General features: G+C 40.7%; 1 long non-coding RNA gene across 1 annotated transcript in view; it reads right to left on the reverse strand.

Moving 5' to 3' along the window:
- Positions 1-20,236, reverse strand: part of LOC131129238 (uncharacterized) — a 38,820-nt gene extending 18,584 nt beyond the window's left edge. The window contains exons 1-4 of the long non-coding RNA XR_009129791.1: positions 20,098-20,236; positions 17,231-17,281; positions 17,075-17,144; positions 9,521-9,619 (exon numbers count right to left, since the gene is read on the reverse strand). This is a non-coding gene — a long non-coding RNA (uncharacterized LOC131129238). The remainder of the gene's footprint in view (positions 1-9,520; positions 9,620-17,074; positions 17,145-17,230; positions 17,282-20,097) is intronic.
- Between the last annotated feature and the right edge of the window lie 79 nt (positions 20,237-20,315).

The raw sequence follows: 20,315 nt of genomic DNA on the forward strand, positions 1-20,315 counted from the left end.
AGGGGACGAGACGAGGCGGCATGGCCATAATAAATGAGGGCTATTTCCCCGCAGCGTTCACACAGTATGTCTGTGCGTGTGTTGCTGATGGGGGTGTAGGAGGGAGGAGGGATGAGGAAGGGGGGGCTGCGAGCTACTCTACCCTGAGGGAATTCAACTGTGAGATGCACATCGAGGTCGCCTGCACCCACACTTATCACCTTCTCCGCTATCAGCACAATTGTTTCTGTGTGTCTGTTTTTTTCTACACTCAAAGATGAAGTGAACGCATCACTCGGATGAACTTGGGGAGCTTGGGGAAAATGATGCATTACGTTTGTGTTGGTTTTAGCAGTCATCGAGTTGTGTGGCCAAAAACAAGCATAAAAAAAGCTTGCAAGTAAAATAATCAATACTAATAAAAGTAGAATCTTGTACAACATAAAAAAATAATTTTTTTAATTAACTTTATGGAAACATACATTATGAATTTTTGAGACAATGGGAAAATATAGCACAACCAAAGGGTCGGCCATATTTGTGGGGTGTCGGCCATGTTTTTTGCAGGCTATGGTTTGTTAAAGGGTATAAATGTATTGACTTTGACTATTCATTCAATTATAAGATTGTGTGTCACATAGTGTAAATCATGTGTATCCAAAATGTGTCCTAAGAGCCATTTTTGGACAGCAGTTAAGACTGTATTCATTGGCCTTCAGCACATTTTTTTTGTAGGGAATTGCACGTGATGCTCCATATTGTTGCTCCAAAAAAAGAGATGATGGCAATGTAGTGCTAACTTTTTCCCCAATTTCCAACTAAATGCATCACTGCTACACATTTGTGTCATGGAATGCTGAATCAATATACCTTCCTCCCTCCCCTTCATCAATCATTACATTTTTGCCACTTTTCTCCTATATGGCTTGTTGAGGTTATCGAGACAGCAGCTCAGGTCCTTTTAAAATGTTTCTCTTTCTTCGCTGACACAGAAGTAGGCCATAGTGGAGAATGAGCAACACAATTGGAGGGCATCCTGTCACTTTAAGAGGGGGACCCTTCTAATCTTTGCCGATCCACTCAGGCCTTGGGTTTATACATTTCCTGCAATCGCAAAGCTGTCTTGATTTTGAGTGTGTGTGTATTTGTGAAAAAAGTGAGGTAGTGGCAAGAGGTACCATGGGAGGTGTGTGTTGAGTGAGGGGTGGTGGTGGTTTGTTTGTGCTGTCCTTTAGAAAAAGAGCTTATGGGTTGAGCAGAAGAAACGCGGGGAGCTAATGTGAAGATTTAGGACTTTCTTGGAGGCTTGGCCCCGTCTAAGCTCTGTTTGCTTGAGCCGTTTGTGGGGTCCTGCTCACACTAAACCCAGATTAATATTCCCCCCATATCCAAGCGGCCCAGACACCGGCACCCGGCCTCGCTGTCCTCCGTGTGCACACACACACACACACACGTCACCCCCCCCGCTCTTCACTGCCTGCCTTTTCTGGCCGTGATCGTCTCCCTTCCCTAATCCAGGTCCGCTGCCTCTCATCTTGCTCTTTATCTGCTCTAAGTAAGCACCTTTCTCATGGCTTCTTTCCATGAGGGGGAGCAGTGGGAAGAGCATAAATATGTTTCTACAGGCCCCCCGCCCCATCCCTCCATTGCCCCCTCCCTGCTCACTGACCTCTTTGAGGTGTTACTATCAGAGTGATGGCCACAATGGTTTCATCAACAAATCCCTTCAAAATTGAATATGGTGCGAGTTCAAATTGAGTTTAAAAAAAGTTAAATCTAGTTTTAATGAAGTAAATTTAAAGTAAAAAATAATTCTGAAATGTCTGAAAATGTGTCCATAGCATTTCTGTTTACATATTCATTGCCTCAAGTGAAGCTGGTAGAATAATACTATAATACCAGGGGTGTCACAGGACACTCACCCACCCAAGTCCAGAAGAATGGCACCGGCTGAGATTTTAACATTCATTTGAAGAAAAGTGCAGCGAAAAAATACGATTAGATAGAAAAACTGTTTTAACTGAGTAAAAAAACAATGCAGGTGCGCTTTTAAATATTTATTGTGACACAATTGACCCTCAAAGATATTGTCGACATTTTTTGAGACCAAATAAACCAGTGCTATGACGCTGCCAAAAATTTTTCACGCCCCCTCAATTTGAGATACTATTGAGAAACTGATAATATCCATTTATGTATCTGAGCTCCAAACTGAAAATGCAACAAAATGGAGAGCTGTGAAGCTGTTTTGTGTATGTATATACTGCATGTTTCAATACAACATTATTCTCTTCCTTACCTTTTAGACAGAAGTAGTGCTAGTTCCAATCAATAGGCTATGTGAAATCAATGCACCTAGCAAAAAAGTTTCAGTCATGTTTTAAATGATAAAAATACGCCAAGATACTATAAGTATGTTATCATCAATGTATATAAAACAATATGTCGTTAGATGTTTTTTTATAGGACTATGTAGTGAAAATACATGTGTCACAATAATGTGCATTGTTAGCTAGCTCATATTAACTTGCTTTCTGGTGTTATAATGCACAGAAAAGGGAAAGAAATAGGTGTTCATATTTCACATAAGGATTGGAAAAGATGGGATAAAAAAAAAAGTGCAGTTCCCCTTTAAATGAACAGGTCAGTAGAAAAGTACGCATTATGACCGTGGTACGTTTTTGGCTGCTGCTGCTTTTCAAGTTTCCTAAACTCGAGTTGCACAAAAATTCTCTTCCTCCTCTCTTATTTTCTTGCTTTGCTCTCTCCTTGTTTATTTTCTCCCATCTGGATCAAGAGCAAGTGAAGAAGAATAACAAATGCAGTTTGAGTCGAGAGAGAGAGCGAGTGAGTGAGAGAGAAAAGGGGATGAATTTGGCGTGCTAAACAGGCGGGCTAAACCCATTACCTAAGTGTTCTTTATCTTCCCGTATGCTTTTGTTGTTTAATCAGCTTTGTATCTCTCCAAATCCTGGATTGAGATAACAAACAAATGGATGAGCTCATGCAGAAGAAAGCCTTTCTGCTGGCATCTTAAAAAGGCCATTCCTGGTACTGCATCATGATCACAGTACTAAACAGAAGTGGGTCAGTTTTTTTTTTTAGTCCATTTTTGGCCCGGACCATTCTGCAGCTCACCTAAAATCACCCCTCATGTCTGCCTGCGGAGGGCCAATGGACCAGCAGCGAGAGAGATGGAGGATGAAAGAGGGAAGCTAGAGCTGGTAGATTTGCAAACATCAGCCACAACTTCTTCTACATAAGAAAAGGAGGATCCAGATTATCTCTCAGCAGAGGAGACTTCAGTGCTAGTGCCAGTGCCAGTGCGCTTGCACAACAGCCACTCTCGTTATCAGATTTACTTCTCATTTGGTTTACTGCTGCTGCGGCCTTCGATTTAAAAAAAAAAAAAAAAGTTAACTTCGGGTGCATTCACAATTGCCAGGTTTGGCATGCTCGTGTGTATTTTCCTAGTACAGCTAGTTTGATCAAGTGTGAACACAAACATGTGCGCAAATGTGGACAGAAACTGCTGATGACATTGTAGTACTCATAAGCCAAAGCCTAACCATGACTTCGATTCCATATTGAAGAGAAGGACAGGGTTTCTCGAACTGAATGTAATAATTACAACAGTCACTCTAATTGCAAATGTTGATCTGAATCAGAGGAACATGTTAACATCAAGCTGGCAGGAGGTTTTGGAAAGGGCGTGAGCCATGTGTCAAAAATGAACATGGTGATATTGTACGTATGGTGTATTAATCACTTCCTTCAAAACAAAACCATCATGTCTGGTGTGTGGAACCTCACTGCCAACACATGCCATGAAAAATACCTTGCAGGGGTAGCATGTTGAAAGCATTTGAAGAAAAAGACAAACACAGCCATGTTGCGAGCACATGCTAAGCTCATAACCTAAAAAAAATCATTGAAATCATAGGACAAGATGACCAGCCTTTCTCAGCTATGAAAGGTTGCCCAAGTCTCCTTAAAGAAGGAGTCGTATCCTCTGGAAGATTCAGAGTGATATATGTTTTTTGCATCACAAAATAGTGATATAGTTGTAAACATTCACTATACTAGTGAATAGATGTGCCATGATAAAAAAAAAACAATGTGATCCCAAAGAGAACTGAGGGCCGTACCAGCAAAGCGGACATTGTGGAGTAGAATACGTTATAACGATGACCAATGAGCGGTAGTGGTTTCCGTTATCCATATGCAACTAAGGACAAGATAGTACCCCATAGTCCTTACATGTGCCAGTGAAAAAGCCACTTGGCTTACTAGTCGGAGTAGAAACTGTGCCGTGTAAAAGGGGCAAGACTGTCCTTTGGGGGATGGGGCACAGGGTGTTGAGGAGAGTTGCTGAACCTCATCCCATCACCCGCAGCTTCCAGGCGGGGAAGGAAGCAGGGAGAAGTGCCTTATCACCGAGTTTCATTAACTTGACCACATGCACCAAAAGCTTGCGTATTAGACTTAATCAAAGTGACACCGACACACTCGCTGCTCACCTGGGAAGCTCATCCCGCAGCCTGCTGGCTCTCATGCAGTCTACACTTTTACACTACATGCATGGTTTTTTTTATTTATTTCCTCTCTCTCTCTCGCTCCCCCTCACACACACATACACACTTCATTCACAGTGTTCCAATTAAGTGCGTAAAGTCTGTTTGATGTGAAGGAAGTTTATTACGGTAAGCTAAACGTTCTCCTCAATGTGATTTAAACATCAAATGGAAACTCCAAGTGCCTTATTAGTCACACTCTAAGTTATTAGACTCAAATCTAAATGACAGAAATTCAATTTAAAGTCAAATATTGTGAAATACTTTCTCAGTGGACATTTCATTAGGTACAAGATACATATTGTATAAATATCCATCTGACTGCTGTGCCCCGCCCCGCTTTTACTCATGTTTTAACTGTGTATTAACCAATGAATGTTGTATTTTGGTGTGTCTTCTATTCTGTTTACTTCTTTTATTCAACTCCATTCTTCTGTAAAGTGTCTTTGAGTATTTTGAAAAGTGCTATACAAATAAAATGTATTATTATTATCATTATCCATCTTTTTCTATGCCGCTTATCCTCACTATAGGGTCGCGGGTATTTGAGAAAAAAAAATTACTTAAAATACACGGACAATGTAAACGCATTGAGTGACATTTATTTATAAAATAAATGTAAAATTGATTCTTAGAATTATTAGTTACACAATCTAATAAAATATTAAATAAAATAAATTAATCATAATTTAAGGGAAAATTATATTTTGAAAATAATTTGTGATGTGATAGAATGAGATGGTGCTAGGTCCAACCTTCCCTATAGACACTAGCTATACAGTACTTCTGATACACTTTACACTACATTTTGAGAAGTTAGGAATTACGGTGCGATTAGCTTAATACACCCCATGGAGGAAGAGTGGCGCATCAAATGTGACAGAGAGTAAAAATCCATTTCTGTGGACAAGAATTACTCACGCAAAGGAGTAAAATGGGGGGTTTAAATGTGTACAGTAGGAGGACTGCATGTGTTTAAGCTGCCTGCAAAGTCTCCCGCTGGCGGCATTACAGCGCCTGTGCACCTGTCAGACAACACTAGATGACGAGGCGACGCACCTTCATCAAAAGCGGCCTAGCAGATATTAGACAACCTTCAAAAACATTAGCGACAGTCAGCCTCCATTTGCTTGCTTGGGAAATTTTTTTTATTATATTTAAGATTATTTTGAATGCGCAATCGCATACAGTGGGACAGGTGGGCATCCAATGAGAGGTCCATTGCAGAGGGTATCTGGAGGTGTCCACCGAGCACGGTTTCATGTCAGCAGATCAATCTTCATCTGACACTTCATTTAGACTGCATTGATGTGGAATTAGTGTTCATTACAGATATTGGCAGGGCCTGAAAGTGCTACGGTGCTGCTGAATAGAGCAGATAAGGCTCTTTTTTTTTTTAGCCCCGTATTAGAATTTTTGCCCACCTCTGTCATTCAACCCCGTCATCAGTATTGCTAATCAACTAAAAGATGGTGTAAGGGTTTTCTCCCCTTCTCTCTATACAGTCCACGGGATTGTATCAAAGCCTTTTCAAAGGGTAGAACCCCATTGACTTAATATTTTCAATATATTTTTTAAATCTGCTGCTGGTTGAATGGCTAAGATCACATGGTTAGCCTAACTGCCTCCAGGTCTAATCCAAATGAGTGACTGACTCCATTTGGACCACTTTTAGAAGGTTTTAGTCACGTTCATTGGAGAAATCAAGTCAAATGATTTAAGAAAAAACATAAAGAACTTGACTGCATCACAGTGTCTCCATCTGCAGCCGATATGAGCCCTTTTTGGGTGAGGAACTATGTTTGGAAAGTTACATGATGGCCTTTCAGAGCAGAGAAAATATAATTTTCCATCCACTAAACGGAACAATAGTCATTTCAACAAACCATGCCAATGTATTTATTTATGTAAGCTAACTCCGAAATTTCTCACAAACCTCAACATGCTTTAAAAACAACATTACAACATTTGACACAAAAATGTTTGAAATTGTAATTTGAGAAAAATATGTCCGCCATCAAACAAATCATCTTTGCGGGTGCATGGGTAGGACTTAGCAACTAATTGATCATAAGTTTTTAACCATTTGTCTAATGATTATGAGACTGAGAGGATATCTGTATTACATACGTATATGCAAGCATGTCTTTTAAAGTATTTTGACTGCGCCACAAATATCATTTACCCCAAGGGGTATCATTTTTCACAACTGTATAATGATGACAATAAAGAAGTCACCCCCTCTTTGTGTCTGTCCACAATCACCCAAAGGTGTTTTATTGTGGGGTTGGGAGTCAGGTCAGCACTCCCCATTGCCCTCCACCACCTCTACTGAGTTCATGGTGAGGGCCCCCCGGCGAATCCCTAACTGACCAAGCGGCTGAGAGGCACAAAGATACCCCCTTAAGGAGCTTTGCTTTCTGCAGGAAACTTAATCTCCTTTTTAAACGCCATGCCGAGGCTCCTCACAAGCCGCCCGAATGAAGCCAGGGAGGGGGCCGCGGAGTATCTCTGAGTCCACATGGCAGCCCGGCCCAAATCTGAATATGCGAGGCGATGCGCAGCTGAGGCGCTCTGATGCCAGCGCAGGGAATTAAACCTGCGACAGGCTACAGCAAATATACCACCTCGTCCTGCAGACGTTCAGCCTCTGCGCTCAAGCATGATGGCCTGTGAATGACTGACATGACAGCACAGACACCTATTGAAGGGAATGTTATGCCCAATATTTCAATTCACGCGGATGATGAGTTACTGTGGACTGTGCTTTGTCAACCAGTACTGAGATGATTCAACATCATTAAAGACAAAATTGAATACATTTTTTTATATGCATTTCAGCCATATGTAATTTGTCAATGCTAGATACACATTCCCAATCAAATTCACTTTTGTTATGTTCAGGATTATAGTGTATGATATAGTGATTATCTACAGGACTGATTTCTGCCAAAGGGGAAATACATCAGCTGAGGAAGAACTCTTTTGATTTTGGTGAGCACCCCCCCCCCCCCAAAAAAAGTTGAAAGTTGAAATAGCCAAGTTCGCCATTGGTAGAAAAATACAGGCATATACTCTCGCTAGTTAGTAGTATATTTATGAAAACGGTAGTTTGCATGTCTATCTATATATCTATTAAGTACAAAGCCCTGTACTCAACAACAAATTCATCATAATAAATCTTTGTAATTGCATACACATTGCTCCATTACTGTGACATATAATCCTGAAAAATGGAAAGAAATATGCTTAACTTGATATCCTTTTAATGTGTTAACCTCACTGCTTTGCATTCACAGACAGGTAACATAAGAGAGGTTACGTCTTAATAAAGTCCCCATCAGGTAACAGCTTGATGTAGTGTATTCTATAGCTTGAAATGACTCCCTCACGTGTATTCTGCCTTGTGGCCAAAGGGCAAGGCAACTAAATGTGAACCCTGACAGGAATGTGTCAAAAATCTTTACGGTGTTTTATTTGGAAGGAGGTGTGACAGATTACCCGAGAAAAGGGGTGGATTCCTCAGCAGTGGCGCTCTTAACCCAAAACACTTTGGGACCCGTGCATGGACATGCTTCTTTAGCAGCCTGTCAGCAGACTATTCCCCAAAGCAAACACGGCCAAGGATTTTTATGGGCCTTCATAAACTCCTTGAAAAGGACTTTAGAGTGCTGAGGAGGCCCTAAGAAAACAAGATGTGTGCAAGGCAAACAGACCTTACAAAGCCTGTGGACATGGTGTCTTTAGTGGGCCTAACAGGGGTTACGGTGTTTCACTTGTAGGCGCTGAAAGGAAAGGCACATTTTATCTCAGCGGGTCCACAACACATGTGGAGCAGTGCTGTATTTCATGCTGGGGCTATACTCCAGGAGAAAAGATAGATGAACTGCTTGTTAAACCACTTTTCTCTCTTTAATATTAATGTTAAAACTCCCCTTATAAATACTTGTGGTCTGGAGTATCTCACATTTCAGCTACCATTTAGTACAATATCAGGGACACTTCCATAGAAAGTAAACTTGTATATACTTTAGCATTGTACTTGTATAGCAGTAGAGATTGACTATCCATTGTTACTGTCTAGAAAGCTGGCAAGTGAGTAGCAGTAAAGTCAGTATAGCGATACTGTGCAGCGTATAGGATCACATTCAGTGTTCTGTAAGGGTAAGGCTCAGTCTGGCTCTTTCAAGAGACCAAAGCATTTTGACCTCAGTGTGTGGGGGGCAAACGTGAGGGAGAATTTATTTCCAGGTGGTGCTATGGTGAGCATTCAGGGTGGCAACGCTGGGTGAATGGGGTTAAATGAAAACTTGATTTACAAATGAACCCTAATGAGTGACTTCCTCTTGTGTTTGGTGGGAGGGCGGGAGGGGGTCGTGGGGGAGTAAGAGGGATCAGCAATGCCCAATTTGCCAAATTGAAAAAAGTCAAAAGCCACATGGATCATCCATTTATTCATCATCTGCCCAGCAATCTTAATTGGAATTCAATTTAGGCGACGTTCTCTTTCAAATGACCCGACTTAGATACACTTGTCACATGATCAAATGTGAAAGTATTGCCGGGTAGTGAAAAGGTCTGGGAAATAATTTGCTTCCTTATTTTTTTTTTTACTCCCCCTTTTGCTCCCCCACAACCCTCAAACCTCACACCAACCATCCTCCCCTCTCACACACTTTTTTCGTCGGTTGCTTTCATGTCATTGAGATGAATGGTTAATAAGGCAGAGCGTTAAGAGGATTATGATGTGGTAGGGCTATGGTGCTGCTGCTGGACAGGGGGAGGGGGGAGTCAGAGCATCTAAGGCGGAGAGATACGTGTGTGTGTGTGTGTGTGTGTGTGGGGTGGGGGGGGGTGTACAATACTGGGCCGAGCATCCTCCTCACTGTCAAGACTCATTTAGTCAGAACTAAGCACTCCAATAGGCAATATCTTCTGTGTGTGTGTGTGTTACTTTAAAGACTCACCATCTCTTTTCTCTGCTTTAATAAAGACCCTCAAAGTTGACCAATAGGAGGTGTTTCAGGTAGCAGAACGCCAATGAGAAGGCTGCAAGAAATCTCCATCTGTAAAGAAAGAAAAAAAGTTGAAGATTCAAATATTAGTTGCATGGAGACTTTTGGACTGTAGAAAGAATTTAAGAAGGGGGGGTGGGATTTTTTGTGAAGTAAAGGTAGAACAATTTAGAGATCAAACCATCATCATGTTAATCATGATGTTTAAACTAAAATTGAAGGATATAGGAGGGAGGCACTTTGATATTTGTATCAAAGTATGTATTTAAAATATAACCTGTACAGTTATCCGTTTTATGATGTATTTAACTCTATTACTTCACCTGAATGGATCTCATCAAGTGCCCAAGCAACAGTGAGGAAGGCAAGTGAACGCAACACGCCTTGTGTCCCCTGATGCCTCCTCAAGAGTGGGATACTTTTCCTGAGCCCACTTTAAGAAATCTGCATGCTACTTCTCTCTCCCCTCCCTCCCATCCTTACAACATATAGTGTCGACCCCCCCAATCTCTCCTCTACTCCCAAACACAACCTCCCACCCCACCCAGCGACTGGCAGCGCCCGGCAGCAGGCGTCTTAAAGGCATCTTTAATTCAGCCAACTTTGAAGTGGCACTCCGGCAAATGCACTCAATCAATTATAAATGAAATAATCTGCTTATAATATTAGAGATTTTTCAAGTAGAAGAAATAGCGGGAGATTAGGGCGCCCAAATCAGTTTTAGCGGTATCTAAAGTGACAGCAGGAGAATCATTGGAAGGAGCGGCTAGAAACTTAAAATGATTATGTAGATCTGTGTCAACTGGCGAATGTTTCTGCAAATCCCTCCGCTGCATCGAGCGCGACGAGGGAAACAGATTATTCCTGGCCTTATTTAAAGGGTTGCACTTCTTAAGTGGCTTTTAAAGAGGGGGAAACGTTTATATATATTTGCACTTATATTTACAGACACTCCCTCAAAACCGCCGCCGCCATCTCTCAGCCTTCAGGGTCAGCATGCAACATGAGCCTCCCTTTTGTGTTGAGACTAAAGCTGTTGTTCGCTAATTCGATGAAGAAAATTGCACTTGGATGAAAATACACAGACTTTATGCACGTTTGTGTGAGATTAGAAGAAGCTGACTGCTCTTCATAGCGCCTCAGGTACACCTTTTATAGCTATTTTGATTCATGCATACAATGCTCTATCTCTCCTGTTTACCAGAGTTGGGATGGTTATTTCCTGTAATACAGTGCTACGGGGACTGACATTAAAAAACATTATATTAACTGTACACGTTGGCAATTTAACCATCTTAACTGTCAAGTCAGTATATAATAAAACTAAAATAAACTACTCACTATTGACCTGTCAAACACAAAAGGTTGAGGGAACCAAAATAAATCATGCTGGTTATTGGCAATTATGCTTTAGATACATTAGCATACATTAGCATATGGTTGATAAAAATTATTTGCTTATGTACCTGATATTTAATTATATTGCTCACATAGCGCTGAGCTACGGTTCTAAAGTTATCACATTTTTCCTTGTTGCCATCATTAGTACTCTTATGTGGTCAAAAAACCAAAGGCACTTCCAGAGGTATATTTCCCCCCCAAAATCTGAATTCTACCACCTGAGGGGCATTCAAGTTCCACTTCATTTCATAAAATACTGCACAAATTGCACTGAAGTTTGTATCCAGAGTATTTGCTATCCTCAACTATCATTACTCACAAAGCTGGAAATTATGACCCAGTGCACATTTCTATCACGCTGGGGCTCATTCATCTTTGATTACACCTTTCAGATGATATAAATTAGGCCTATTCCACACTGTTAGACTTGATGGATTACCGGGACCCATAGGAAACGCACTGATCAATATCATGGATTAGCTTCATGAGTTTCGAGGCTATGCGATGGCGTTCGTCAAGGTTTGTTTGTGCAATGCTGTCGAGCACTAATAAAAGAACTCTTAACTTTATGGCGTAGCATTGCTTAAACTTCCATAAAAGTAATGGTAAACATGTTTGTGTCCAGGAAGTGGTGTCATTCTGGCCAAACAAGGGATGCTTTTTTTTTTCTTTTTTGCAAGTCAGTGTAATTTCACAATTACTTTGAAGGTGTTACTTCACCATCAAATTCCTGCAAATTACTGCTTGAAAACAGTGTGCGTTACAGTACAGCCCTAACTTTTTTTTTTTAAATAAATTATGCTAGGTTAATTGGCAACACCAAATTGTCCATAGGTATGAATGTGAGTGCAAATGGTTGTTTGTCTATATGTGACCTGTGATTGGCTGGCAACCAGTCCAGGGAGGACAGCTGGGATAGGCTCCAGCATGCCCGCGACCCTCATGAGGTATAGAAAATGGATTGACGGATCCTGGGCTGTGGGATCCAAGTGGCCGTAGTGGCAGACTTTGGTTACTCCTGGTATAAATAAATGACTGACAAACTGATCAATGAATAGACAGTATATCAACTTTGTAGGGGCCCGATTGTGCTTTTTGCATTTTTCTGACCTTTAAATGTTGTTACAATGTTGTATGTACTCTTGCGTTAAACAATGCCAAAGTGTCAGATAATGAGCGGTGAAAGAAGTTCGCTTTCACAGAGTTTTTCTAACACCGAGTTCTACTGACATCAATGCGATCCAGATTTGCTTACATGGGATGCAAATTGGCTGCTCAATACGATGCCCCAAAAATGAGCATATTAGGTCCCCTTTAACACATACATGAGAACTTTAGTTACACTGATAAACCTTTCATCATTAAGTACAATGTGTAACTTGTAATTGGGAAATAAACCATATTTGGTACTCAAAGATAAACAATATGTCATACACCTCTCAAAAAGGAAATAAAGAAGAACCATATGATTTCTCCAAGCCAATGAGCAAAGAGAAGTACTGATATTAATGAAGAATGTTAGCATGTTGGCCATAGTGTCAGTCAGAGAATTGAACCTAGATAGTCTGCATGGAGTTTGCATGTTCTCCCCGTGCTTGTGTGGGTTTCGTCCAAGCCCTGCGTTTTTCTCCCACATTCCACAAACATGCATGTTAGGTTAATTGACAATTGAGTGTTGCTTGTCTCTATGTGCCCTGTGATTAACTGGTGACGTGATCAGGGTGTACTGTGTCTCCTGTCATACGTCACCTGTGATAGGCTCCAGCATACACCTGTGACAATAGTGTGGATTAAGCAGCATATATAAGATTGATGGGTGGATAAATAAACACAAGTTTATAGGGTTGTTTTTTTTGATTGTCACCTTTTTTGAAGTATTATTATTTGCATCACTTTGTACCTTATTGTAGTGATATTTACAGTGGGGGGGGGGGGGCGCCATATAGGCCTGTGAGAATGTGACAATAATTAATATATTATGTGTGTTTTTAGTGCCATTTAGTGGCACCATTTTCCCTTGGTTATAATTAGAGCAATGACAAAAATGTTAACTAAATTTGCATTTAAAGTACAATTAACAGACTAATTTGCTATAAAAGATGACAAGATGTTGCAGGAGTATTAAATTTAGTGGTGGTGACAAGGAACACGCTGTAGCATCTATCAAGCTTAATGAAAATGCTCAATACGGACAATTGAGGGGGGGTCAAATGAATACGCTTTTAAAAATCAATCTCACCAATTACTGTCCATCTCAGTGTCACGCTCGTCTCGGCACACACCCAAAAAAGAAAGAGAAAGGGGGCAGATGCCGAGTAGGCGTGTGAAGAGTGACAACTTCATGTTTGGGTAATTATCACCACTTGTGCCCCTGAAGTGAGGGGGCCTCTTAATAGCCTCATTGTCGTTGTTAAACAGTTTACACTGCTGATTGATGATGAAAAGGGAACATGTACACACACACATACACATACCTCTCGTGGGACTGGGACATAATGTGTGTGTGTGTGTGTGTGTGTTTGCATCCCCCCATGACCCCTGCCAGCTGGGCAGGCTAAACACAACACACACACTCACTGGATTGTGAGGACTATACCACAGGAGGCCGGCTATCAATACATTATTCATAACCATCTGATGGGACGGGCTCTCAGGTGCACACACACACAACGTGAAAGTGGCCACTCAATCATATCAGTGACAAGGCTGAGTGAGAAGTCCCCATGCATCCTTTTCCTGCACTGTCATCAGCTTCTATGACACTCCCCTGTGGGTTAGCATCTCATTCATATTCATGCTAAAGTGGGATCCAAATGTACTATTATTAGGCAGTATGTAAATATGAAATACATTTATGTATTTTAATATTGTTATACTGAATGTCAAAATATATTTTTATGTATTTTATCATTATTTCTGATCACTTTCTGATAGGTATTTTAATAAATGAATAACCTTTTACTTTTTTTTTATTTTGTCCCCAATGACAAGTGCATATAATAAAAATCACTTTATATTGTGCAGATAAAACATCGGCGACCCAGTAAAAGCTGACCCAAAGTGTTGAAACCATGACTTCATTGCAACACCATCACTCAAACACTCACCCTGCCCACACTGTGTATTTTTGGCTTCCATGCTCATGTTACAGCTCAGCAGGCAGCTAATCAGCACTCATTAGGAGCAGATAAATACTGCATAACTCAATGACATTGTCTCTATTGGAGCAGATGTCAGTGCCCCCACCCTGGTCAAAACAAATCATCCAATAAGAATTCATCAGTCGCCTGCATAAAATTGGTAACTGTAAAGGCAATGTGTTTAAGTAACATGTAGACATTACAAACTGTTAACCACTGTATGAAACTGAAATAAAGAAAACTACTAATTGCAGAACGGTATTGGTGGAATTTGACGTTTTGTAATTGCCATAAAAAGCCACAGAAAAAGCAAAACACATTTGCAAATGTCACTTTGATATCAAAGCATATTTTTGGTTCATGTTGAACACCACATTGTATGACATTTGATGCGTGTCACATTGAAGGTTGTATGTTTAAATGATTAAGCTGTTGTGTTTCTTGGCAACCTGACATCGCCAACTAGTGGCTTGGCATGTACATTACAGCTTTTTTGCAGCAATTTTTTTCATAACTACATGAATATTTTCAAGAACAGGTGTCTTAGCTTCTGACATGCAGATGTCACAATGCTTGACCTCAGTGGCCTAATGCTGGATGTGGCTCTGATCTGGAGGTGGGTCAAAGCCATCTAAGAAGGCTTTCTGCAGAATACAGCCTAGAAACCAGATTATAAAGCAACAATAAAACAATCCTCTATGCTCATTTCATAAAACACTATGAATAAAGCTTATGGGTGCGTATGTGCAAGCAAAAGTATGCTTTTGCTTTAATACTGCTCATTGATCAGATATCAGCGGCCATTATTATGATGAATGATGGCCTTTAAAGAAAAGAAGAGCACAACTCCTCTTTAAGCTCCACAGATGAGCCTCAATTCTCTGAACGTTTGAATCCAGATGACCCGCAGATACTTTAGAGTGCGGCTGAGCAGATTTGAAAACAAAAGACAGATGTCGAGAGGTACATATAGCACGATCGAGCGCACACACATCTTACTCTAATGGAGGAAAAGACTTGAAGCTGTTTCTAAGTGCTCCCAAATCTGATAAAATAGACGGAGAAAAATCAACTTCTCCGTGTAAGAGTGCACCGCTTTGCGCAGCTCATATGGACCAGAGAAGATTACCCCTGCATGGGAGCCTGGCTTTGGGAGGACTATGAAGACGAGAATATGGACTTTATAGGATCATGGCAGTAAAAGAGTGGATGGGGGACATTGTGCGCGACGTGCAAGTGTTCTTAGAGGGAAATATTCTACTCTTTAATACTTGTCACACACTCACACTGAGGATGTTCTAAAAAAAAAAAAACATTATGCAGCTTGTTTGCTTAGAGATTATGGGAAGTTCACTACACACACCTGCACTGTATAATGAAATAATAATGTATACATTATTATCTCATTATACATTATAAGCGGTAGAAAATGAATGAATAAATGAATATTAGAAAGATGACTGAACTGCTATTTTACACTTAAGATTGGGAAAAATGCTAAAAATTAAAATGGTGAAGCAAAACCAAAGCGACTTGTCCGAATGTATGTATTTATATTATCATTGTCTTTTATGCATGCATGTACATAATAAATATATACAGTAAGTAACTTGGAATTATCCCTCTCAATGGGCAATAGTACAGGAATTTTACACTTTTTTTAAATTTTCCATTGAAATCCATTGTAAAATATCCCAATCATAATGACACCTCTAACTTTGTGAGGTGTTCTTGACGGCTGACAATGCTGTAGGTTTCTGAAGCCCCCTTCCCTGGGTGATGGTTAATTACTCAGGGATAAATCCATTGGCAATTTCTCTGAACGCATCAGTGGCATCCCCTCCCTTCTCTTCCACTCGACCACTTCCTCCTTTTCCTCCTTCTAAGCTCATGTAATGAATGACTAATCACTCATTCCCTCATGAGCATCCCCAGCCTGCTATCTCTTAATTACCCCCTTCCAGGGGGCGTCCACACACGCCAGCAGGGGGCACTGTGCTGGGGGAGGTGGGGGGGACAAATTGCATTCCAGCAAAACTCCATTTGTACCCTTGATGTATAAGTTCTTTAAAATCTTAGGAGGACAGGTCATAAATTATAAACTGAGACTTGTTGAACCAGAGCAAACCAATCTCTGTTGGACTCTTTGGGACCCAAATGGTCCTCCAGTGACACATTTACAGGCAGCAGCAGGAAAATGATGTTTCAGATGCAACACTTGGGATTTGAAGCCAGCTGCCACACTGGCAAAGGATAAAAATTGGAATTGGCAGCCAACATGAAACAGGGTCACTGGATTTGCTCGTCATATGTGGAACTGATGGCTCTAGAAGCTATTTACGTGTTGCTTTCACAATTAGAGTCTAGTCTTTGCCGGAGTTCCTTCTTAAATGTTGGGCAAAAAGTGAGCAAAAGTTCAAGATCTCACAGGGGGGTCGCTTGTTTACATCATCAGAGCAGAGGACAATTTTTCCAAGGAGGTGGGTTTCAAATCTGACAGGTGCCCCCCACCCCCGTAAGTCCGCTTTCAGGATCTAATCTGGCTAATTTCAACATATCCCTCTGAGGATCTTAAAGCTCAATTTGAGAAGAAAAAAAGGGAGCCCGTGAATGGACCTTTTTTTTTTTTTTTTAAAGAGAATCCCGGTGTCCGTTTTTTGTCAATCCTTTAGTGAAAGCCTGTCAAAAATGGTTAGCTTCCCCAGTGAAACTACTTCTTTGCATCTTGCCCTGCGTCTGCACAATTTCTTTCTATCCTCTTGTTTCTCTCCTTTTGTTTAGATAAAGCGAGGGATTAGGAAAGATTTTCCCCCATAAAGTAGTGGTTTGATGGGCTTTTATCCCACCATGTTGCTAAAGCTGTGTAGCCCCTGGATTAGGCCCTGACAATAGGAACCCTTGTGCTGGGCCGCAGCCTGAGGGGCGCAACCAAAGAGCGGCTCTGAGAAAGAGGGAGGAAACAAACCTGCCAACCTCGATATGTCACGTCTGCCAGAAGAACCGTTTGGGAGTCCACGGGATCACGCCGGGATAAACTGGCAAGAAAATGGACGACTTGTGGTCACCTTTACAAACAAGAGCTGTACACGGTCTTTAAGGATGGGGCGCCTTTGGTACTTACTTGCTTTTGAACACCAGCACGTTCTTGTCTTCAATCCTGAATGCATGCTACCTGTCCACATACAAGAGACAAGTGTAAAAAGAAGTTAAGCACTCTTAATATTTATAGAGGAAATCCTTACATGTTGGCTGAGGTCACATGTGATGTCATGCATGACATCAGTTCCATCAGTTTGACTTGAGAGGCGTATTTTTTTTCTTGAAAACTTAGCTAATCTTCACAGGTGCAACCGTACAGTCATCCCTCGTTTACCGCGGTTAATTGGTTCCAGCCAGACTGCGATAAGTCAATTTCCACAAAGTAGGAATCAATTTTAATAAATGGAATATTTTCATACTTAGAGCATAGAAAACCCTTAATAACTTTCTAAATACCGTTTTTACAATTATTAAAGCCCTTCAGACATGAAGTAACACCCCAATAGTCATCTTTAGACTCCTATTATTGTTTGTTTACAGCACACTTCTCAGCTGTAATGAGCAGGCTACAGGACCACTTTAGGGACACAACAGACAGCCGCCACTTAAGTGTTTTAAATAGAGTGGGGAAGAAGGACAAGAAAGAAGCCAAACATTAACCACTTCCACATGGAATGGGAGGAGAACTTCTTTTTACTCCATTGTGTCAGACATGCCATGGATGTCATCTAATCTAACGTGGTCTCATCAATGTAGCATTGCTGATGCCTAGTGACCAGAATACTCCATCAAACTTGTCTTTCAATGTTTTGTGACTAATACTAGGTCATAGTCAACTATAAAACAGTGGTCATCTAATACATTTTCCAAAAAAAACGCAATAGAGTGATGGAGCAGTGTTATAGAACTGTGACGTAGCGAGGGATGACTGTATTTGTGTTTGTCATGGACAACTTTGTCTTGATTTAAATATCATGTCAGTCGTATAGCATAGGCAGACACTTTCATTTGGGAGGCCACCAATGTTGGTTATCAATAACTCACAAAAGGAGTTAACCTGGCTGGTAGCTCGAAGGTCAGTCATTTTAACGATAAAACCTCATAAGTGGTGATAATAGGTGTGTTTTTCATGTTGTTTTCAACCTCATCTTTTCCTTAAAATGGTTCACCACGGTTGGAAACTGCGAACTGTTTGCGATTGTTCTTCAACACAAAGTTGTCTTCCCAGTAAGCGACGGAGGTCTAATTGAAAGTCTGAGGATTGTTGATGGCAGTTAGCTTTGTTACTCCAGTCACAGGAGTCCCTTGGAAGCCCTCCCTTTCCAAGCCATACATCAAAATGATTAATTTCACCCAAATGAGTGCGAGCTAACCTTGACTGAGAAAGCAGTGCAGGCCAGGAAAGCTAATGTATTCATGAAGTTCAAGCTAATGATACAAGTTAATGGGCTCTGAAGGCTGAAGGCGTCCACTATACCGGCCACTGGAGGAGTGAAATTACAAACATCCACGCGTTATAAAACCTGATTAAAAAGCGAAGGAGGCTCATAAATCGCCACGGATGAGCTGCCTACGAAGTCCTGATGCAGGGATAAAAGTTTGAAGATTGAGAGAAAGCAGGCGAGAGGATGATGGAGAGGAAAGGCGATGAGTTAGATCTGAAGAGGAGCTTAAACCAGAGGGGGGGAAAGCCGGTGAATGCAGGCCGTGCGAGAACAATGAGAGCGCAGTTGAAATCCACAGAAAATCTGAGATGAATTTGGGCTTTATGGGAAGTTAGAGCTCGCAGCGGCGGCTCCCATCCTGGAGGTGATGACAATGAGCAGCCATGTTTGGAAGCAGCTGCAAAACTTCAACCATCATCATCATCATCATCATCCGAGAAGTGAAGAAAAACCACTTAATGTGTAAAAATCCCAAGAGCTGCAACTATGAATAAATCAATCAGAAGTTGGAGTCGTTTTTTTGAGCTTAGGATCCGGTTATGTGAACACATAAATCAAATGTTTCCTCATCTGTGTATCATTATATACGTTTACTTGTGCTCTGGCTGTCTTTTTATTTTCCATAATGTACTGTATTTATTTTTTTACTTGCAATTTTTGGGTAATTTGTCTTTAACTTGACTTACCTACATCAATCTTGTTAGCAATGCTCAAGCTAGCTGAGGTATTGTTAGTGAACTTATAAAAAATTTAAAATATAGTACAAAAAATATAGTTTTTGGCATTTTTCCTGCTATTATCCTCACTTTTGACAAAAACTAAAATCTAAATGTAAAATTTAGCATATAGAATTGTGATAAAAATTTTTTTACACAATTGCATCTTGGATTCAACTCATATGCTAGCGTTTAGTATTTAAGGCTGACGTGTATGTGAAATATGAAATAAAATTAATGATTAATTCATATTTAAGACTTGACTTGGGTTATTTTAATTGCTTTATAAAGACACTGAGCAGATGTTCTTTCACTTTTAAGTTCTTATTTCTTTGGGCTGACCAAGTTAATCCTATTGTTGGTCCTCTGGGACCCAAAAGGCGGTGCAGTGCAGCTGTGTGACAAAAATGGTGAAATACTTTTAAACATTTAACAAATAGAAATGTTTTACTTTAAAAATGAATGTAGGGACGAATAAGAAACTGTTGCATGAAACAATGTAAATGTTAGAACTGAAAAACCAAGTTGGCTGTTATTATTTTTTTTTCCCACGCCTGTAGAAGGTGTCCAAATATCTCACGTTTAGGATTTCATCTCCGCCTTCCTTCCCCCTTTTTTGTCTCTCAACTCCACAAAATATATGCAAGCTTTACTTACATTAAAAAAGGGCTACTTCTTTTCGTTGCCCTTAATTCCAACCTAAACGGTTTCTCCTCGGGAGAAGGAATCTTTTGAGGAAAAAAAAAACCTTGAAGAGGAGCGGGGCATTATTGTTTTAATCCTCTTACCAGCAGTCATTTTAAGACATTTTTTGGAGGGTGAAACGGCGTCTTGTCTACCAAATCCCAAGCCAAATAAATCCCTCAGGGCCCGGCCAGGAGGAGCTACTAGAGGTAAGGAGCCTTGCAGGAGCAGCCATGGGTCGCCATCTTAGATCGCACTTCCTGGTAAATTAAAAACATCATAAAAGCATCTGACTTGTGGGAGGTTTTGTTAATCAATATAA

The sequence above is a fragment of the Doryrhamphus excisus genome, chromosome 5 (genome assembly GCF_030265055.1).
Source record: "Doryrhamphus excisus isolate RoL2022-K1 chromosome 5, RoL_Dexc_1.0, whole genome shotgun sequence".
In the NCBI taxonomy this organism is placed as follows: domain Eukaryota; kingdom Metazoa; phylum Chordata; class Actinopteri; order Syngnathiformes; family Syngnathidae; genus Doryrhamphus; species Doryrhamphus excisus.